Here is a 20,590-nt window from a genome sequence, read left to right on the forward strand (position 1 = left end):
ATGATGGGACCAACAGTAACCACATGGTAGTGAAGGTTTGCATTGTGAGTACAGAGTTGGGACCATCAGATGGGCAACGTTGGGGCTTAAACAAGGATACTCCACCAATTAGGGACTGGGATGTCCAAGATGGTAAAGAGCTAGCTTTGTGAGTGGCCCAACTGTGTTTGGAAAGTATTATTTGGGCTGCATCATGGACACCATCTGAACATGTAATGAGTGTTTGAGGGGTGACAATAGCTCCCAAAGAAACTAAAAATACCTTGGTTGGGTGGTCAGTTTGAGCTGTCAGTTGTGGCCTCTACTGTAGAGGAGTACCTTATGCTCAGAGATCCTGTCAGCAGATGCCTTTGAGCACGTCTTTTTCAGCTCTGCACTGCCCTGTTTCATGTGTGCGCCGCAGGTGCGCTAATGCAGCTGAGGAACTGAGGCCTCGTAGAGGTGTCCAGGGAGCTGCTTGAGGCCCCAACATTGGTGAACTGAACAAGTAGGCATGTGCCCATCATAAACGTCACATCTTTTCTCAGTGTTTTGTAATAAACACAAATTTCACCATGCTTGGTAGCACACTGACACTCACTTGACACTAATATGGCTGCATTGTTTCCTTTTTTTCCCCTTCCTGCAGTCAGACACCTGCATGGCTTGATTTTTCACTGGCCATCATTGTCTAGTGGTAGGAGGGCATACTACCTGTTCTACGGCAATTTTGACCTGTGTTTGAGTGGAGTAGCTGAACATGGCCCTCATATTGCTGCACTTGGTTTGCCCTTTGTCCATGGTATGCTTGGTAACCCATCCTGTAATTGGTCTCCTAGACTGAGGCTGGCTCTAATTGGACTAGAACATCATTATGGTGTGGTGCAGTCTTAGATGGACTGAGGTGCAGCCAAGGAGCACAAAAGATGTAATGGTGCATGCAGGTTAACATGGGCAGAGGCAGCGCACCCAGTAAATCTCAGCAACGATGGATAAGTATGCAACCAGGATGAGGGGTTATGGACACAGAGAATAGTAAGGAGTCCTAGGGCTCAGCTTCTAACCAGGATCCAGCAGGAGTTAAGATCCTTGCAGCAATTAAAAATTCCACACAAACCCTAGAAGGCAAAGTAGGTACTATCTCTAGAATTGAATTTCCTGTGAGCAGATTTGTGAAAAAGGAGCGAAAGATTAATAATGACAGAGGAGAAACTAGATGAACTGAATGCAAATACGGGACCCCTACTATTATATTACCTTGATTTCAGAGTTGAGGATGGCAGAGATAGATCACGCAGAAACAACTTTAGGTTCTTGGGCATCCCTCAATGAGCAGGGAGTGCTCTTTCTGGAATGCTGGATCCTGAACTTCTTTTGGACTGTTTTGTGGTGGAAAGAGCCCAAGGAGCCAAGGCTATGACACCACTGCCGCCACAGAGCTATCATAGACAAAATTATTTACTGTAGTGATAGTGACATTATGCTTAATCATGCACACCACGGAAATGGGATAAGAAATATGAATCGTACCACAATAGAAATATTCCCAGACTATCCACAAAAATTTGGAACCTTAGGAAATCTTATGAATCTGTCAAACAAAAATTCAGATCTATGAACATTAATTATGTTATTCTTCTCTGCAAAGCTGTGAGTGAGTCATTATGGGCGATCCCACTTACTTATGTCTCTGAAAGAGGTCTGAAACTAGTTGGACTTGGCTGTAGGCATCTGTGATATCCCTCAGAGGTCAGAGGACTGGAAGGCCCAGTCACACTAACCGAACTACACAAAAAGATGGATCCTTACGTAGTGATCCAAGATTGGTGGTTGGAGATGATGGCATGTTGGATCTTGAGACACATGCCATTGTTGCAGTCCACGGAACAGCTGTGGATCTGTGAATCATTAATGTAACTAGAAACAAACTGGCAGAACTGTCTGCAACATTGCCTGGTATATGAAGTTTTGGAATGGATGCTTCTAAAAACTTAGATTTAGACTAAGGTAAATATGGGATACAGTTTTTATAACATAATGTTTGATGCATAAAAAAATTTAATTCTTGAAATATTTGATGAGAGTTGTCACATAGGAGTGCATTGCATTGTTGTTGACATTGTTCCTCAAGTGTGGCGGGGGCTGATTACACACCGATAAGTCAAAAGTGCTGTCAAGAACTTACCCTGTGTCATCCATCTAACCCCGTTGGGTCTGTATTGGGGAACGGGTGGTGCTGTAGTCTACAACTGAGGTCTTCAAACTGGGGGATGGGCCTCCCTGGCGGAGCCTTAATTGATCCCAAGGGTGGCACCAGGTACTGACCAAGAGAAGCATCATGCTAATAAAAGTGCTTTGGTTTTAGTGTAATAATATGTCAGTCAGCAAAAGGGTGATCACTAACCATTTTTGTAATTGATATCCTGGCTGGGAGTAAGTGTCAAAGGATGAGGGTGTCAAACTCAGTGTGTAAAGAATCACACTGTGGATACTTTAAAGAGTTTGAGTTTTTTTATTTATAGAGTGCAAACAAATGCTCAAGGTTGTCTCAGCGCTGCCACTTAGCAAAAAAGCTGAGAAAAAGTACAGAAATAGAAATATGAGGTGTTCAGTAAGCTGTGCAAAAGAGGGGAAATTACCCAACATAAATACTAGAAAGGCACCTAAGGCTGACTAAACAGCCAGGTTTTTAACTTTTTTCTGAAAGTTGTCACATTAGGCTAACTTCTAAGATGACCAGGCAAGGAGTTCCACAGTAAAGTGAATGAAACTTCTGCCACCCTAGGAGGTTTTGAAAATTCTGAGAGTAGCCAGCAGATTGGCCACCGAGGATCTAAGGGTCCAGGTTGGAACATACTAACTGACTTTTATTTTTCAAAGGAAATGGAATAGTTGAGTAAAGATGTTTGTGGCTAACACATAGGGTTTTAAAAGACATCCTTTTATGGAGTGGTAGCCAGTGGAGTTCTTCCCTGGCTTTGGAGACGGACTGATGTTTTTTAAATTTGTTTAGCAAACGTCTGCATTTTGAATTCTCAGGAGTTTAAGGACCACTCTGGCCCCAGCATACAAAGCATTACAGTAGTCCAGCGTGGCATGCACTAAAGTGGTGACCACCGTTTTCTGCAGATCACTGTTAGAAATGGGGTCTTTGGTTGGCAGTCAGGTTACCCACTTTCCAAGCAAGGACCCTCACATTAGTCAGGGTAAAAGAGAATCACTCTCAGCTAACCCCCTGCTTACCCCCTTGGTAGCTTGGCACGAGGAGGCAGGCTTAACTTCAGAGTGCTAGGTGTAAAGTATTTGTTCCGACACACCACAGTAACTTAATCAAAACACTACAAAATGACACAACACAGATTTAGAAAATAGAGAATATTTATCTAAACAAAACAACAAAAATCCACAATACATAAGTCAAGTTATCAATTAAAAAGCAAAAAGAGTCTTCATGTAGTTTAAACACACACTAACACTGTTAGCGTGAAAATGTACCTTGGGTGCAAGAATATAACCCCGCACAGACGAGTGTGCGTCAAAAAGGGCTTGCGATGCATCGATTTCTCTCACAAGCGAGACCTTGCGTCGTTTCTCCTTTCGTCGGGTCGGGCGTGTTGTTTCATCTCTCCGCAGGAGAGCGATGCATCGATCCGGTCAGCACTCTCGGGTCCTGGCAGGCCCTGCGTTTTTTTTACACGCCCAGCGGTGTTTGCGTCGGAAATCCAGCTGCTCAATGATCCGAAAACCACGCAGCGTGGGTTGCGATCTCACCAGCCTCCGTCTGTGATGCTGCGCGTCGTTTCTCCAGCTCCATGTGTCGATTCTTCGGTCGCGTTGCAAGCGAGGGTCGATTTTCAGCCGTGAAGCCGGCGGTGCATATATTTTTCTTTTTCAGCCACAGATCGGAGTCGCGTCGATCTTTTCCCCGCATGGCGTTCTGTGCGTGGATTTCTTCCTCTTAGGCTGCCAGCTTCTCCTTTCAGGGTCCCAGGAACTGAATGGGCACCAGGGACTCCATGTGGTTGCAGAGAGAAGTCTTTGCTGTCCCTTAGACTTCAAACAACAGGAGGCAAGCTCTAAATCAAGCCCTTGGAGATCTTCACAAGATGGAAGGCACACAAAGTCCAGTCTTTGCTCTCTTACTCTGGCAGAAGCAGCAACTGCAGGATAGCTCCACAAAGCACAGTCACAGGCAGGGCAGCTCTTCTTCCTCAGCTCTTCAGCTCTTCTCCACGCAGAGGTTCCTCTTGGTTTCCATAAGTGTTCTAAAGTATGTGGTTTTGGGTGCCCTTCTTATATCCAATTTCGTATTTGAAGTAGGCCTACTTAAAAGTAAAGTCTCTTTTGAATGTGAAATCCTGCCTTGCCCAGGCCAGGCCCCAGACACTCCAAGGGGTTGGAGACTGCGTTGTGTGAGGGCAGGCACAGCCCTTTCAGGTGTGAGTGACCACTCCTTCCCTCCCTCCCAGCACAGATGGCTCTTCAGGAAATGCAGACTACACCCCAGCTCCCTTTGTGTCACTATGTAGTGTGAGGTGCAACCAGCCCAACTTTCAAACTGACGCAGACAGGGATACACAAGAAAATGCTCACTTTCTAAAAGTGTCATTTTGAAACACACAGGTGGTCATTCCGACTCTGGCGGGCGGCGGTTGCTGCCCGCCAGGCGGGTACCGCCATTTGTCCGCTCCGCGGTCAGAAGACCGCTGCCGGCATTCTGACCTTCCCGCTGGGCCTGCGGGCGCTAACTATGTTAGCGCCCACCGGCTCAGCGGGAAGGAGGGCTGCAACACAGAAGCCGGCTCCGAATGGAGCCGACGGTGTTGCGGCCGTGCGACGGGTGCAGTTGCACCTGTCGCGCTTTTCACTGTCTGCTAGGCAGACAGTGAAAAGCCGGCAGGGGCCCCAAGACACCCGTTCCCGCCAGCCTCTTCCTGGCGGTGACAACCGCCAGAAACAGGCTGGCGGGAAGGGGGTTAGAATCCCCATGGCAGCGCTGCTTGCAGCGCTGCCATGGCGGATTAGCCCAGACGGGGCAAAATCGGCGGGAAACCGCCGGCCCCGGTTTTCTGACCGCAGCTTTACTGCCGCGGACAGAATGGGCTAGGAAGCACCGCCAGCCTGTTGGCGGTGCTTCCGTCATTCGTGGCCCTGGTGGTCTTAGACCGCCAGGGTCAGAATGACCCCCACAATCTTAAAATCAAGTTCACTAAAAGATGTATTTTTAAATTGTGAGCTCAGAGACCCAAAACTCTACATATCCATCTGCTCCCAAAGCGAATCTACATTTTAATCATATTTAAAGGTAGCCCCCAAGTTAACCTATGAGAGGGACAGGCCTTGCAACAGTGAAAAATGCATTTAGCAATATTTCACTGTCAGGACATATAATACACATTACTATATGTCCTACCTTAACCATACACTGCACCCTGCCCTTGGGGCTACCTAGGGCCTACCTTAGGTGTGCCTTACATGTAAGAAAAGGGAAGGCTTAGGCCTGGCAAGTGGGAACACTTGCCAAGTCTGTAGGAAGTTGGCTCTGTATATACTATCTCAAAGTGAGAGGTAGTGTGCACAGAGTCCAAGGGTTCCCCTTAGAGGTTGATAGTGGCAAAATTAGATAATTCTAATGCTCTACTTTGTGGTAGTGTGGTCGAGCAGTAGGCTTATCAGAGAGTAGTCTTAAGCATTTGTTGTACACACACATGCAATAAATGAGGAACACACACTCAAAGACTTAACTCCAGGCCAATAGTTTTTATATAGAAAAATATATTTTCTTAATTTATTCTAGAACCACAAGATTAAAGATTTGAAGTAAATACATAAAATGCAAGATACTCCACATAGGTAAGTAAGGAACTTTGAATTAGAGCAGTAACATACACAGTTTTAGTTAAAATGGCAATAAGCTATTTTAAAAGTGGACACAGTGCAAAAATCAACAGTTCCTGGGGGAGGTAAGTATTGGTTAGTTTTTTGTAAGTAAGATACTTACAAGTTCAGTTTCCTGGGCAAAGGCAGCCCACCGTTGGGGGTTCAAGGCAACCCCAAAGTCACCGCACCAGCAACATAGGGCCGGTCAGGTGCAGAGGTCAAAGGAGGGCTCAAAACACAGGTGCTCCGGTTCCAGTCTGCTAACAGGTAAGTACCTGCGTCTTCGGAGGGCAGTCCAGGAGGGTTTTGTAGAGCACCGGGGGGGGTACACAAGTAGGCACACAAAACACACCATCAGTGGCACAGGGGCGGCCGGGTGCAGTGTGCTTAGCAGTTGTTGGGATTTCAATAGGAATCAATGGAGGGACACGAGGGTCACTCTAGCGGTGAAGGCAGGGCACAGGGAGGCTTCTCTGGTAAGCCACCGACTGGGCTAGGCATACGGTCGCCTGATGGTCACTCCTGCGCTGGAGTTCGGTTCCTTCTGGTCCTGGGTGCTGCGGGTGCAATGCTTGGTCCTGGCGTTGGGTTCTTTGTTCCAGGCAGTTGCGATCAGGGGGAGCCTCTGGATCCTCTCTGCATGCGTCGCTGTGAGGGTGCAGGGGGGTCATCTCAGGTTACTCACGAGGTCGCAGTCCCCTGGGAGTCCTCTCTGCAGTGTTGGTTCTCTGGAGCTCGAGCTGGGGGTGTCAGGTGCAGAGTGTGAAGTCTCATGCTTCTGGCGGGAAGAGTGAGTTCTTTGAAAGTTGTTAGAAAGTTGCCAAGTTGTTGGTGTTTTTGAACAGTGCCACTGTTCACTGGAGTGTCTTGGTCCTTCAGGGTCAGGGCAGTCCTCTGAGGCTTCAGAGGTCGCTGGTCCGTGTTGGATGCGTCACTGTGCAGGTTCTTTGAGTCTGGAGACTGGCCGGCAGGGCTGGGGCCAAGTCAGTTGGTGTCTCAGTCGTCTCTGCGGGGCTTTCAGGTCAGCAGTCCTTTGTGTAGGTTGCAGAAATCTGATTTCCTGGGTTCAGGGTTGCCCTTAAATACTACATTTAGGGGTGTGTTTAGGTCTGGGGGGCAGTAGCCAATGGCTACCGCCCTGGAGGGTGGTTACACCCTCTTTGTACCTCCTCCCTGAGGGGAGGGGTGCACATCCCTATTCATATCGGGGGAATCCTCCAAAACCAAGATGGAGGATTTCTAAAGGCAGGGGTCACCTCAGCTCAGGACACCTTAGGGGCTGTCCTGACTGGTGGGTGACTCCTTCTTGTTTTCCTCATTATCTCCGCCAGCCTTGACGCCAAAAGTGGGGGCAGTGGCCGGAGGGGTGGGCATCTCCACTAGCTGGGATGCCCTGTGGTGCTGTAACAAAAGGCATGAGCCTTTGAGGCTCAGCACCAGGTGTTACAGTTCCTGCAGGGGGAGGTGAGAAGCACCTCCACCCAGTGCAGGCTTTGTTTCTCTCCTCAGAGAGCACAAAGGCTCTCTCCCCAGGGGGCCAGAAACTCGTCTCAGGGCAGGCTGGCAAAGATTAGTCAGTCCTACACTGAAGGATTGGGTAAAATACAGGGGGCATCCTCTAAGATGCCCCCTGTGTGCATTTTGTAATACATCCAACACTGGCATCAGTGTGGGTTTATTATTCTGAGAAGTTTGATACCAAACTTCCCAGTATTCAGTGTAGCCATTATGGAGCTGTGGAGTTCATTTTGACAAACTCCCAGACCATATACTTAATATGGCCACACTGTACTTACAATGTCTAAGAATAGACTTAGACACTGTAGGGGCATATTGCTCATGCAGCTATGCCCTCACCTGTGGTATAGTGCACCCTGCCTCAGGGCTGTTAGGCCTGCTAGGGGGTGACTTACCTATGCCACAGGCAGCATTTTGTGTGCATGGCATCCTGAGGGGGATTCTATGTCGACTTTGCCTTTTTCTCCCCACCAACACACACAATCTACAATGGCAGTGTGCATGTGTTAGGTGAGGGGTCTCTTAGGGTGGCACAACATGTGCTGCAGCACTTAGGGACCTTCCTTGGTCACAGGGCCCTTGGTACCACTAGTACGTTTTACAAGGGACTTATCTGTGTGCCAGGGATGTGCCAATTCTGGAACAATGGTACATTTTTAAGTGAAAGAACACTGGTGCTGGGGCCTGGTTAGCAGGGTCCCAGCACACTTCTCAGTCAAGTCAGCATCAATATCAGGCAAACAGTGGGGGGGGAGTGCAACAGGGAGCCATTTTCCTACAAAGTCGAATTTACAGTTAAAACTGCGCACACACAGACACTACAGTGGCAGGTCTGAGACATGATTACAGAGCTACTTATGTTGGTGGCACAACCAGTGCTGCAGGCCCACAAGTAGCATTTGATTTACAGGCCCTGGGCACCTCTAGTGCACTGTGCTAGGGACTTACTAATAAATCAAATATTCCAATCCTGGATAAGCCAATTACATACACATTTTGTAAAAGGAGCACTTGCACTTTACCACTGGTTAGCAGTGGTAAAGTGCTCAGAGTAACAAAAAGAGCAAAATCCGAGTCCAGCACACATCAACAACCTGGGAAACAGAGGCAAAAAGTTAAGGGAGACCACGCCAAGGATGAAAAGTCTAGCAATCACCATGGAAAAAAAAATCATTTTCAAGGTAACAAATGCAAGAGGAAGTCAGCTGGCTTGTATGGATCAGAGAAGGTGAGCCCGGAGTCAAAGAAAACACCCAACTTCCTAACTCTACTGACTGAAGTGGGAGGTGGGCCTAAACAGTGGGGCCATCAATTTGCTCCCCAAAACTGTTCTTCAAGGTCAAAGAGTAAGATCTCAGTTTGATCAAGATTCCATTTTCAGTAGTGCTCACTCATCCACCTAACAGTAGCTGACATGCAGCTTTTAAATTGGGAAGCAGTCTCCTCAATGTTACCCATAACACTTTCAAAAGACCTGGCTGACCAAAATATTAAGGGCCTGATTTAGATTTCAGATAGCCTGTCCGCCGAAAAATAAATCCCATAGGAAATATTGGGATGTATATTTCAACGGATGGGGTATCCGTCACCATTGTTACGGAGTAACCCTTCCACCAAAATCTAAATCAGGCACTAAGTTGGCAACTATGTATTTGATTACATTTTTGAAAGGAAAAGGACCACTGGTCTAGAACAGCACAACATGTAGTCAAGATTTAAGTTTGATTTGTCAATTGAATGGTGGTGTAGATAATGCACAACTAACGGTAAGTTTCCCTTTTCACCCTACCACTTACAGAATAGGGATTCACTTAAACTTTATTTGGAGTGAATACCTGGTGGGAGGGATTAGATCATAGCGTTAAAATAGATAGGATGACAAGGCATAGGACGCGTTGTAGTAAGAAACAGTAATCAGTGGAAACTGAAAAAATGGCAATTGTACATATAGTGTTGCTTAGTCACTGTGAACTCACAGGATCTTGTAAGTCGATTGATAATGTAGTGTATAGAGTGCACAGCTACCTCTGGAGATGTGCCATGGGAATAACCTTCCTACACAAGACTCACCTGAAAGATGTAGACAAGGACAATGTGCAGAAAGCATGGAGGGGTCACTACTCAGACACATATTCTGTGTATCCTAGTGAGTTTTTTTAAAGGATGGCACCAATAGTGCCATTTCATCTACATTACTGTAAAGCTGACACAGAGAGGAGAAGTACACCAGTTTATGGACTGCTAGGCGGCAGGGAAGTTTGCCTCATCTATAAATATGCACCAAACCGCGATGATAAAAACGTCTTCTGGTCTGTATTGGAAGTAGCAGCATTGCATAAATACTCCACTAATCTAGGTTGGTGACTAACTGTATCCGGGCTGGAGATTGAGACTGATATCCTTCCAGAGAATCGGGTATCTGGAGAGTACTTTGCACCAAAGACAGAGAGTACTATGTCACTTAATAGTACATAATGCTTGCATTACAATGGGTAGGATACAATGTTCACAAAATATTAGCAAGAATATAAGAAGTGTTAGGTACATAAATAGAAACCTCTCTGATCACTTCCCTGTGCTAGCACAATATCAGACTAACAGGGTGCCAGCAGAACCCTTACATAAAAGTTTCATCTTGAGGCCTTCCTTGATGATCTCAACAGTGTGTAAGGGATGTCACCCTCTAAGATGACAGGTTTTGACCCCTATAAGAACTGTCACAAACAGATGGCTGTGACAGATCCCCACCAGGTTTACTTGTGGTGTCTGGGGTCGAGCCACAACTCAGAGACCTACTGGGACTTCACGTCAATTAAACTAACGGCTGTCAGGGAACCTGAGATGAAACTCAAAGTTGAAGAGAACAAGAAGATGCAGCACTGGACCGATCCAAGTCCCGCCCTAAGTCCAAGGCCCAATCCCAGTCCCGCTTCTGTTCCTGGAGTTGATTGAGTTGCTCTGGAGGCCGCTCCGCATAGCGTTTCAATTTCTCCGGTAAGCACAAAAAGCAACTAGTTGAAGCAGAGTTGCGCTTCTTCACAACATTTCCTGTCTCCTGACGAAGTGCGTGGGTAGCACCAATAGTCCCGTTCCTCCTCCAAAAGTCAACTGACTGTAAAGCTGGATCCGCTGCTTGTTCCTGCAGATCCCAAGTTTCTGGGCCTTTCAGCCACGCCGCACCAGATTGAAGAGGTCAGTGCAGCTATGCTCCCCCTCTTTAGACCTCTACCGACTCCCTGTGGTGTGCCTTCAGACCCCACAGAACCGGGAGGCCCCTAACTTGGATTCCCACTGGCAGATTTGCCCTTGGCACCAGCTGGACCCTCTGAGCGACTTCTGTCCTCAGGGTCTAACTCCAACGCCACCCTAGCAGCCTTGACCACACAAGGTTCACCAATGCTGACTTAGCCACCCAAAGAGGTGGCCTGATTGTCCTTGCCGACTCGACACCAGTCCGACTCAAACCAACGTCTCAAATGAATCTGACCAATGTTTCTGCACTTGCTGTGCCACAAGGTTTTTTAGAACAGACTTGTAGAATGATTTTGATGAGGGTGAGGAGTTCGCTTAGACCTATGTCGATGACAGTTTCTTGGAGGACTTGCAGGAAGTTAGTGAGTTAGATACTTCCCTTAGAGACTGCCCTTTTTTCTCCCCCTGGCCACAAAAGAGTCTGCCTCCTAAGCCATGGTTATGGTTAGGGCTGTTGAAGTCCTTGACCTCCACCTCCCACCATGGAAGTGAAAGCAAATGTCCTGACTGACATCCTGCAGCCTGGGCAGGCTACTTCTGCTTCTGAGCCTCTTCTCCCTTTTAATGAGGCCTTTATGGTTACCCTCCTAGGGGTTTGGGCTAAGTTAACTGGACCCTTCAATTAACTATCAAATTGCGAGGACCATCGTCCTGCTTCAAGTGACCCAGCCTTTTTGTCATAGAACCCCTCTCCAGAGAGTCTTGTGGTGCAGGCTTCCAATAGCTAGACGAACCTAACAATTTCTCTACCACAACCCTTGATAGGAAGTCACAGAGAGTAGAAACTTTCAGAAACCACTTATTCTCCTCAGGCAGTTTTGCCTTGCAGGCGCTTAATGCCCCCTTTTGCTGTGCTGATAGACTCATGCCCTCGAGACTTCCAGATATCCAGAAATCATTCACCCTTTTCTGTCACCGGTGATTCAGGATGTTTGTGATGCTGCCAAGTTCACAGTTCGTTGTGGCTTTGGCACAGCCAACGTTGTTGGGCGGGAAGTAGGCACAAGTGTTGCCATTCTTCACCATGTTTGGCTACGATCAGCTGAGTTTGTAGGCGACATCCAGTTAGATGTCTCTATCAGAAGAACAAGTTTCTTACCTTCAGTAGCGCTCTTTCTGGTAGAGACTTTGGCTGCAGATTCCTCACTTACCCTTCCATCATCCATAGTTTTTTATTGGGCTGTCCTCATTAATAAGATCCCAAATCTCGGAATCTGCACTCTGGTCTGTCAGTTCGCTTTTGGGGTTCCAGCTTCTGGGACACAGACAGTCTTGAAAGGAACTGACAGCACGCTGGAGTGGTGCCTACATACGCCCTGCATATCACTTTTGCAGCGAGACAGCATCAGTGCAGAATTACACTGAACCACCTTCAGGGACACAGAAGTATATTGGAAAAGTTTCTAGATCCATTCTGACTCCTGGAAAATATTAAAAAGGTGAGGAATCTGAGGTTATATTGAGATTATTCCAGAAGTAATATTATCATAGGTAAGTAGCTTGTTCTTTCCTCCCTAACATTTTGACTCACTCTTCTGTCATTAGTTTAACTCCCCGTATAAAAAGGAATACGCATATCACAAAAATTGAGACGATTAGTAAAGTGATTAGTATAGTTCCCAATATTCCACTGCCAATGCGACTAAGCCACATACAAACTCCTGAAAATCCTTTCCATGTTACTTCCCAAGCACCCTTCTCTTTCAGCTCTTTCAAATTCCTACACACCTTAATAATATTAGTGACAAACGTATTAATTGCTCGACTCTTGTTAGACACATACGTGCAGCACTGTTGGACACGTATAATGCAGCAGACTTAGCCCACCCTCTTTCACAAGTAAGCTATCTAAAGCAAGCCTATTCTGACAACCGTTGCCCACATTGCCACAGGTTCTATATTAATAGTGGTTAGTGATCCTGTGCAAGATGGTCAACCAAAGTATACCCTTTTCGAATCTTCAGGTCATTCAAAACTACTCCTAAAGAAATCATAGAAATCAAGATGTTACCAGCCACTTGTGAAGCACTACGTGTAGCCTTTCCATGTGTCTATTTTGCCTTATCGCGTTCATCTACATGTTAGATCTTAGTAAACACTAAAGGTAAATAGCAGCTGCCAATTTGCAGGAAGCTCAGAATAAACATTCTTCCCACACACATAGTAAACTGTTGCAATCACAGTACCCTTTCCTGCAAATATCTGCTCCCCCCATCTTCAAATGTCTCTACACATTCACTTTACCCCCACCATCTGAGGGTTTCTAACCTCTTCTTTCCTCCTCTTAAAACAGAGCTTCCCTTCCCGTTGTCAATCCAAATTTAACTTTGGATGTGTTCCAGTAGCTTTCAACCTTTCTTTTTCCTTTTTTCAAACTGCCTTAGTTCCTCTCCTGGCCTTTAACTCAATGACTTCCCTTCTTCCTTCTAATTCTTCAGTAAAAATCTTCTCTGGTCTAGTCAACTTACCTGTGTTTCTTTTCCTTAAAAAACTCTGTAAAAAAACAGGAAACATCTATTTCTGTGAGAGACTTAAAATAGTGTTTCACTGTATTTATAAATCTAGCTTTAATATGCAGATTACATTTTTTGTATATAGGCATCTCTCTGAAAAGTGTTCTAATATGCAAAATATACTCAAAACTACCTTTCTGATAAAGGCTAAATACTATACTATAAGACAGCAAGTAGGTGAGGGCAAGTGGTGATATGTAACTCTTAATGATGTGGATGCAGGTAAATAGGTACAGATGTAAAACATATGTGCATGCGTAACATGAGTAGGTGTGTAAAAGGTTAAAGGAAACATTGTCTGCAAAATTCCCCTCAGATCCATCACTATGTAAGATCTTCAGGGTAAACCTATGCTGCTCTTCTATGAAAACTGAATCAGGCTTAGTTTCAATTGAAAGCATGCTCAATAGACAAATTTAACCCCTTTAAAAAAACACTCATCAAGATAACTTAAGCATTCATAAATATGGTTATTATCACTCTGTACTTGTTTGGTGAATTAAACGCCATGCTTTTCTTTTGAGTCAGATCAAAAAAGCGCAAAAAGCACATTTGGCTCATTGTTTTCTATTTGTGCAAATCGGCAAAATGCTGACTCATTTATAATGAGTGTATTGGGTCAGTTAACCTCAGAAGCTGCCCCTAACCCTACATCAACGTCTTCTAATAATGGCAACCCTAATCTTCTTCTGGAACTTTGGCCCTAAGAAATTGCACACATTTTTACCATAAGTGTTCAATTGCCTGGATGTGTCCCTTGAATCAAGTCAGTCAAAATCAATCTTAGGTATGGTAGGTCTGTTCTTAAAGTTTTTCAAACACTTTCTGTTGATTCTCAGCCTTGTGTTGTTGAGTCAGGTCTACTGTTAGCAAAGTAAGTCTATTTAGGAGCTGATTAACCTCAACTAGGCACTCATATTCTCTCTGATCTCTTGACTACTATTGCTGCAGTATTTTTTCAATTACCTCTGTTTCTTCATTGTTTGGTTTTGGGATGTGTTTCTCCGACACAACAGCTGACAGTCTTTCACTCGTCCATGGCCACCTTTCTCATCTCAGCTCCCGTGTGGCTATTCTGCTTGCCCCTTTTTGAAGCTTAAAGTTATTCCTTACCTTCTGTCTAGCTGGGCTCTCTGTGTCTACTCTTGGCTCATTTACCACAGCAGCCTCTGCACTGGCGTTGGCTTGGCTTTAAGGTACTTGTGCAGCATCCCCCAGACCTCCCTCCACCCCCTGTGCCCCAAACCCCTGCCTCCCCCCGCCGCCCAACTGAGAAATCAGGTTGCACCGGAGTTTGACTTTGTAAATCATTTGTTGTTACCACTTATCATCTAGTTTGCCTGACTCTCTTGGTGTGGGAAGTATCATTGAGTTCTGGAGACCTCCACACTTCACAGCAGTATTTGTCACAAGGATGACTTGAAAGGAGCCATGCCAGCAGGACCCCAAACACGACTTCCTCATGTGCTTCTTCACCAGAACCCAGTCTCCCAGACTAAGGTCATGATACTGTCCTTTGCTCTGGAAGGGGAGTAGTCAACTCACCCTGGTGAGAGACAGAATGCACAACGTGAGCCGGTCTTTTGCAGTAGTCAAGAACCATATCATCCATAATATTCACAAGCACAGCTGCAGGCATGGCAGGAAGTCTCATGGCTCTACCCATCAGAATCTTATGAGGTGACAGTCCTATCCTCCAATCAGGAGTGCTTCAGAGATTCATCAGAACCAAGGAAAGGGCATCAGGCCAGCTGAGGGACATGGACGCACACACTTTAGCAAGTTGGCACTTCAGTGTTCCATTGATATGTTTGATGATGCCTGACGCCTTAGGCCTATAACTACAATGGAACCTCTGTTCAACCTACAGAACTACACACAACATGTGTGTGACCTTGTTCTTAAAATGTGTTCTATTATCTGACTACAAAGAAACTGGTAGGCTGAACAGAGGAATCAACTCCTTCAATAACAGGTTGGTTACAGTGATGCTTTTTTGCTTTTGTTTCTTCAAGTGGGATGCTTGCACCCAACGGGAAAGGAGGATGCATACTATCTCCAAGATATAACAGAGCCTATTGCACACAGGCATCTTGACAAAATGTAGTTGCTCGTGATTAAAGTGACCACCTGATCTCGCTATGTGACTCATTTCAACAACTGTCCTCTTGCCTGCATTTAACTGTTGGCATGTAACACATCTTTGGCATTGGTCCTCTGCAATAACACAGCAACGGGGGTTAAACCAATAGGTCTTAAATAGATGTACATGGCATCTCTCTCTATATGGGTAGGGCCTGGCGGTGGGGCGCAACATAGAGGGTCATTCTGACCCTGGCGGGCGGCGGGAACCGCCAAATGGCCGCTCCGCGGTCAGAAGACCGCGGAGGCCATTCTGGCTTTCCCGCTGGGCCGGCGGGCGACCGCCAAAAGAGCGCCCGCCGGCCCAGCGGGAAAGGCCCTGCAACAATGAAGCCGGCTCCGAATGGAGCTGGCGGAGTTGCAGGGGTGCGACGGGTGCAGTTGCACCCGTCGCGATTTTCACTGTCTGCCAATCATGGTGGGCCCCACGACACCCATACCCGCCATCCTGTTCCTGGTGGTAAAAACCGCCAGAAACAGGATGGCGGGAAGGGGATCGGAATCTCCACGGTACGCCGCCATGGAGATTCAGCCCATGCAGGGGAAATCCGGCGGGAAACCGCCGGATTCCCTTTTCTGACCGCGGCTTTACCGCCGCGGTCAGAATGGGCTGGGAAGCACCGCCAGCCTGTTGGCGGTGCTTCCGTGGTCCCCGGCCCTGGCGGTCTTGGACCGCCAGGGTCGGAATGACCCCCATAGTGTTCAATAGTACGGGTCTCCCATCTGTTGAAATTCTGATCTCATCCTAGTTTTTCTTGCATCCTTCTCTGACCCACTTCTCCTTCGAGCCTTCTGGGGCTTCCTGCTGCAAACTCTTTATCTCGTCCCAAGTATCATCATCAGCCAACCATAAGCTTGTGGCAGCATCAATCTGTGAATCACATGAAAGATCTCCATTCTTACAAGACTTGAGCGCAGTAGCTTACCATCTCATCTACATAGCGGTTTCCAGATACCACAAAGTCCCACCTGCTCCTGTGTCCTTCACATTTAACTACTGCTGTTTCAGCTGCCAATTTCAAAATGTCAAGTAGGTCCATCACATAATTCCCATTTCTTATTGGAGAACTAAAAGAAGTCATGAAACCTCTTTGAGACCACAACTTCCCATGCCCATCTTCACATACGTAGTCAAAGGCAGCCGTATGGCAGGATTAGGATGGGTGCAGCACCTTAGAGTTACTTTATCAGCAGCAAGAATCACCTGTTCATAGCGGGTCAGCCTGCTATTGGTCATATATTGTGTTTGAGTATGTGTCAACAGAATTTCAATAGAATGAGGAGGAAAATTCATAACAGTACTTTCACCCTGCTGAATGCTGACACCAACTGTAGCCATAGCCATTGCCTTTAGGCAACCTGGCAGCGCTCCGGCTACTGAATCAAGAGTGGCAGAAGAGTAGGCCAGACGATATTTAGATTCTCCATGGGTCTTTGTCAACACAGACGGTGCACACTCTTTGTGTTCATAACAATACAGAACAAAATCCTTCTCATAATTAGGCATTTGTGAGGCTGGAGCACTATAAAGACTTTCCCTCAGCTCGAGAAAGGCACTTGTGCATTTCCCAAGGTAGCGGACTTGATAAATTTTTGTGTGTAAGCCTCTGTAGCGCCTTTTCCACTAGGGGAAGGTTGGCTATTAGCAGTAACCCACCATTCCCAGGAACGTCCTGATTTCTCTCTGTGTTGTGGGAGGGTTTATTCTCATAACAGTAAAGATTCTCTCTTGAGACACTTGTAACTCCCTTAATAATGAGATGTCCCAGATACAGAGCCTCCCTCTGACAGTACTGCAATCTAGTAGGGGACACATTGTGTCAGTTGTCTGCCAAATTATTCAACAGGGCGATAGTGTCTTGCTTAGATGCACAACTAGGTTGTCAATGTACTAGATCAGGACCAAATTGCATGGCAACTGGAATGTCTCAAGATTCTAATTCAGTATGTAATTGAAGTGTGAAGGGCCCCCCGTATATACCCCTGTGGAACTCGGCACCATGCCAGAACTTTATTTTCAAATTGGAATCCAAAAGGAACCAACTCTCCTCATGTAGAGGAATAGAAAAGAATGCTTGGTACAGGTCAGTAACCAAGAACCATTGAGCCGCACTGGGTGTATGGAAAAGTATCATGGCAGGACTTTGTACCATGGGAGACAATGTGACAATAACTTGGTTGATTTTTCTCAAATTTCTGAACGATTCTCCACTTTTTATTTTATTTGTTCTATCATGGATTCAGTAACAGGAGTAACTTCAACCACTGCCTTTTGTGACAGGTTGTACTGGGGCATCTGGGGAGACTTAATTTTGCTTTATAGTTATTCTCACAGGCTCAACATCTTATATTAGACCAGTATCATGTCCAGTAACATTTCATGCTTCCTTCTTCACTGAGTCTCTTAACTCAGGAGAAAAATCGTATTTTGTCAAAACGAGCAACAACTCCGTGGTTGATTCTTGTGTGCTCAGTTTAAAATCTACATCTTCATTGTGCGTCAGAAGCTCAACACCATCTGGTGTGCAAGAGATCAGACAATTAAGTCTGCAAATTAAGGGGGTTATTCTAACTTTGGAGGAGTGTTAATCCGTCCCAAAAGTGACGGTAAAGTGACGGATATACCACCAGCCGTATTACGAGTTCCATAGCATATAATGGACTCGTAATACGGCTGGTGGTAAATCCGTCACTTTTCCGTCACTTTTGGCACGGATTAACACCTCCTCCAAAGTTAGAATAACCCCCTAAGTCCCTGCCCAAAAGATTGACTGGACTTGGATCGCATATTACAAGTTAATGATGTTCCTCATGGCGCCCTATTTTAACAAGAACTTTAGCTGAAACTGGGTTCACAACATATATGTTTGAGATACGTACAAACTGGACTTGTTTTCCCAATAGGGGGTAGATTTGGGACCTGTACAGTTCTAACAGTAGAGTAAGTAGCTGCAGTATTGAGAAGAAACGATACTGGTTAGCCATTCGTACCCCCATCCACGTATGGCCACTGTCTGCTAAGACTGCACCTAGCACGCAGTCTTCCTCCTCAGGCACCGTCATTGTGATTTATCAGAACCCGTATCTCCAAAACTTTGAAAACCCGGGAATGGTAGGAAACTGACAGGATTCGTAAATGGGTATAGTTGGGTTTTTTGGATTTGAACTACAACTCGGATTACCCATATTTTTCTGCATTATTGAGGTATGAGACATCTTAGCACAATGGAGTCTTTTCATGTTCATATTTCCTTTGGACATCACATTCATGGTTGACATTTAACCACCATTTTGCATTAAATTTGTGCATAGTCTATGTTCACGTTTCCAGTGCCCACCTTGTTACAATAAAGACACAGGGGGTCATTCTGACCTCGGCGGTAAAAGGCGCTTACCGCCGGTCAGAAGATCGCCATAACACCGCCACGGTCGCGGTAAACAGCCACGGTCATTCTGACCCGCAACTGGCAAACCGCCAAAAACCGACATCAACAAAAGTCCGCCACAGCAACGGCTAGCGATAAACTGGCGATGACCAAACCTCCACCGTCACGCCAACAGAAATACGCCCATGCCATTCTGACCCACAAATCCCCGCAGCGGTCTTTGAACCGCGGTATTCCATTGGCGGTACACACCGCCGCGGTCAAAATACACACACCTTTACAAAACACTACCACATTGGACAATTCAAAATACACACACCTGAGACACATACACACACCACTCCCACACACCCAATTAAATATAAAACACACACCCACATCACCCACAAACCCTTACGACCACAATTGCGACTGAAGGACAGAGAGAGACAGCACAGCATAGAGTAGACCATCACACAGAGGCAAATCACAACATCACCCACACAATATCCACGCACAAAACACCATACACCACCACACTCACCACACTCTACAACACATACACCACCCCTCACCTCATCCACACCACCCCATGGCACCCCAAAGACACCCCAGGTTCTCTGACTCAGAACTCAGGGTCATGGTGGAGGAAATAGTGCGGGTAGAGCCCCAGCTCTTCGGGGCACAGGTGCAGCACACCACCATTGCCAGGAAGATGGAGCTATGGAGCAGAATAGCGGACAGGGTCAACGCTGTGGGACAGCATCCACGAAATCGGGACGACATCAGGAAGCGGTGGAACGACCTACGGGGGAAGGTGCGTTCCATGGTATCAAGGCACAACATCGCGGTACAGCGGACTGGCGGCGGACCCCCACCTACTCCCCCAGAATTCACAGCATGGGAGGAGGAAGTCTTGCACATCCTGCATCCTGAGGGCCTCGCAGGAGTAGGCGGAGGAATGGACTCTGGTAAGTCAAATCTTCACTACTTCATTCCCCCCACCCCACCTGCATGCCAAATCATACCCCCACCCTCACCCCCCCTCCATCACACCAACTCCTTGCAAATGGCTCACCATCACAACCCACCCATCCCAAAACCTAGCCCTGCATGCCTCCCCAAATCATGGACACCCATCACCAAAGCATGCCCACTGCACATACCCATCTCCCCCACAAGCCACCGTCACAAAAGCCCCCACAAGGGAATGCCAGCACTGGGGTACACGGCCACCCACCCATTACACAAAATGGCACACACAGAAGCAATAACCATACTCTAATACCCCTGCAGGACCCGAACGCCACCACACCGCCCAGGAGGGTCCAGAGATGTCCATCCCACCCCCAGAAGAGGCCCTCAGTGATGACAGCAGCTCTGTCTCCCTGGACCCAGATGACCAGCCCGGCCCATCGGGGACCTCGGGACAGTCGGTTCCCCACAGACAGCCACAGGCTACAGCAGACCTAACCCCCTCTGGGAACACCAGCACAGCTCCCACCCAGCGGCCCATGCCTCTGTCTCCAGGACACGTCAATCAGCGGTGTGTCCACCACTACAGGGCACCCAGGTTGACCCACCACCCCAACAACAGGGACCTGGGGGCAGTGGTAGTGGGCACACGGTCCAGGGGACAGAGGCCCAGGGAAATAGGGGAACTGGGAGGGCTGCTGTGCGACAGGGGGGGGGAACAGGCCCAGGGAACCGACTCTCCAAGAGGCCCTCTCCTCCATCATGGGAGCATACCACCACTCCCAGGAGACGATGGCTACGGTACTGGCCAGGTTCCAGGAGATCCAGGTACTGCAGGAGGAACAGTACATGGGGTTCAGAGAGGAACTGAGAAACATTAGTTCCGCAATGGGGACAATCGTCGTGGCCCTTAACCAGATAGTCACCACATTGCGGGACCATGTGGCCCCTGTCACTAGCATGGAC

At 47.0% G+C, this 20,590-nt stretch overlaps 1 protein-coding gene across 3 annotated transcripts in view; it reads left to right on the top strand.

Moving 5' to 3' along the window:
* MSH3 (mutS homolog 3) overlaps window positions 1–20,590 on the top strand; it is a 1,766,808-nt gene that overhangs the window by 673,177 nt on the left and 1,073,041 nt on the right. The window lies entirely within an intron of this gene.

The sequence above is a fragment of the Pleurodeles waltl genome, chromosome 1_1 (assembly GCF_031143425.1).
Source record: "Pleurodeles waltl isolate 20211129_DDA chromosome 1_1, aPleWal1.hap1.20221129, whole genome shotgun sequence".
Taxonomy (NCBI): Eukaryota; Metazoa; Chordata; class Amphibia; order Caudata; family Salamandridae; genus Pleurodeles; species Pleurodeles waltl.